This window comes from Sorex araneus, chromosome 10 (genome assembly GCF_027595985.1).
Source record: "Sorex araneus isolate mSorAra2 chromosome 10, mSorAra2.pri, whole genome shotgun sequence".
In the NCBI taxonomy this organism is placed as follows: Eukaryota; Metazoa; Chordata; class Mammalia; order Eulipotyphla; family Soricidae; genus Sorex; species Sorex araneus.
The window spans coordinates 35,748,139-35,750,849 of NC_073311.1; the positions used below are offsets into that span (position 1 = coordinate 35,748,139).

General features: G+C 43.2%; 1 non-coding gene across 1 annotated transcript; it reads right to left on the reverse strand.

Moving 5' to 3' along the window:
- Positions 1–2,290: 2,290 nt before the first annotated feature.
- LOC129399269 (small nucleolar RNA U3) lies at positions 2,291–2,504 on the reverse strand. Its single transcript, XR_008627023.1, has one exon. It is a non-coding gene; the product is annotated as a small nucleolar RNA U3 (small nucleolar RNA).
- Between the last annotated feature and the right edge of the window lie 207 nt (positions 2,505–2,711).

The following is a 2,711-nucleotide window of genomic DNA, read 5'->3' on the forward strand; positions in this document are numbered from 1 at the left end:
ATAGTTGGGATCTCAGGATTCCAGTTTTGTCAGTCTTGTGGTTCAGAATTAGAGATATACCATAGATCTACACCACTGCCAATGTATTCATGGCTCCTGCCCTCCTGCCTCTCCCAACAACCTCTTATTCCCTCTGTCAGTTTCTTTTCTTCCCTGTTCCTCTCAGTTCTATATTTTATGGACCAATGTAATATAGGTCTCTTCCTCTTTGATACCTTGCATTCCCTTGTCCTGTTACTCTATATACCATAGATAAGTGAGAATACTGGTATTTGTCCTTCTGCTGACTGGCTCTGTGCTAAGGAATCACTCCCAGCAGAACTCTGGGGATCATATAGGGCGCTGGGAATCGAACTTGGACTGGGCACATGCAAGAAGAGTAAGTGTCCTGTCTACTATACCACCTTGCTGGGCCCCTTGAGCTGTTTTTTTATGTTCTATCCCAGCCCCATGGTGATGTTAAGGACCTTCAAAGGGCTCTGTTGACCTCGCGCCATAATATTTCTAGCTCATTTGCTAGATGTTTGGTGTCAGCACCCCTCTCCTCTCATCATTACCAAACACATGTGAATGGGTGATTTGTAAGAGCTCCTGCCTTACAAAGTCAGAATCATGTGAAATAGCACAGTACACCAAGGTTGCAGTTATTGCCCTGTGGGATTTCATCAAACGCCAAGATAATCTTGGACTGAGACAGTCTGAGGACATACATGGCCTGGGTTTTTGAATAGAGTATTTGTCTCTGGCTGAAAGAAAAGGGCTCTGTTTATTGCTTCTCCTGGTAGCTTTTTGCATGAGAAATTAGAGAAAAAAAATCCAGATTCTTAGATGTGAGTAGCCTGTCCCCTTTGCTCTGAGCAGAGAGATCTATGTTTCATGCCTGCCAGCACATATTTTAGATAAATGGCTTCAATTTACTTTCTTTCACAATTATGGGGGCTATGTTAAAAAGTTGTCTCAGGATCTGTGTGTTCTGAAGAGCATTCAAATTTTGTTTAGCCCAATGAAATTTGAGCTTCTTGACTCACTGAAGGAAATGTCTTGCCCTCTGTGCCCATCCAAAGTATTCCTTCAGCTTTCATGGCATCGAATTCTAAACTGTTTCAAAGTGAAGTGTCATTTGCTTGCTCTACTCTCTAAGGACTAATCCTGTTTCCCTTTACAAAGGCGATGACTACACTCAGTCCATCCAAATAGCTTATCCTAATAAATCATCTACAGGATTGGGAAATGCCCTGTCATCTGAGTTTAGTTGCAGCAAAGATCATGTGAGGTTGCTGTTGGTCCACCTGATGATTGGATTCCTGGGTAAAAATCTAGGGACTTCTCTGCCCAGTTCCAATGTCAGTGAACTGACCTGATCTCCAATCTGGGCAGCCTCTCATGCAATGCAGGATTTGTTCAGACGGTAAGCAAATGACCCTCACATGGAAGACTCAGGGTGAGTGCCTCAAACAACTGGTGTGTGCTGGCAAAGTCAGCGTCGAGAAGCTTTTCCTTCCCACATCCAAGATGTTGGCATCCCATATCAAGAAGAGGAAAGAATTCCTCTTCTTTGAGCCCTAGGTTCTACATTTCACTTGTTATCTCAAACTTTCCTCCTTTTCCCTATCTTGTCTGTTGCTTATTTAATAATTTTTATTAAGTGCCAGGCTGGAGCGATAGCACAGCGCTAAGGTGTTTGCCTTACACGCAGCCGACCCATGTTCGATTCCTCTGCCCCTCTTGGAGAGCCCTGCAAGCTACCGAGAGTATCGCGCCCACACGGCAGAGCCTGGCAAGCTACCCGTGGCATATTCAATATGCCAAAAACAGTAACAATAAGTCTCATAATGCGAGACGTTACTGGTGCCCGCTCGATCAAATTGATGAGCAACAGGATGACAGTGACAGTAACAGTATTAAGTGCCACCTATAAGCCAAGCACTAGTGAGGAATATCACAGTGGATAAAACAAGCACAGAGCTTGTCCTCGTGGAATTTACAGTCTAGTGAAGAGTTAGAAGCCCGTATTGATGAGAAGAAGAGAGCAATGAACTCTGGGAACAGATTGAAAAGAGGGCTATGCCTCCCCTGGGGATGAGAGGTTCTTGTGTTGACAGTGGTTCACTGGTTCTCTCACTGCTTCACCGTGGTCTTGAGAGCTCTCATCTGTTGAACTTATATTTTGGTGATTCCATTGGACCAGTTATTTGGCTTTAAAACACCCCTTCTCAGGCATGCCTATTGGTTCTATCAACTGTAGTCAAAGGTGTGTATGTGTGTGTGTCTGTGTGTGTTTCTTCATGTAGCCACTCAATCTATATCCTCTCCCTCTCACTCTTCCAAAGGAAGACAAGAACAACTGTCAGTGGTAAAAGGCAGATACAAAAGCAATACCTAGCACTGGCTTCATGCTCAGGAGAGAATGCTCTGGCTCCTCTCCATGGTTTCGAGTGCTCTACATGGTCAGAGAAACCTCCCTAGTAGTAAACTATAGAAATGGTCTCTGAAAGTATAGTCTTTGACCAAAGATTTTTTCCCCTCTCTTTCAAATGCTTGGCAATATCTTTAAAATGGTCAGGAAAATGGCATAATACACAATAGCTTATAATCGAAAGATATTACTACAAGTTTGATGAGCCATTTCTGTATCACTCACAAGGGAGGGGCATTTCTTATATGCTATCTCATCTCTCTACTCAGGGAATATATATATATATATATATATA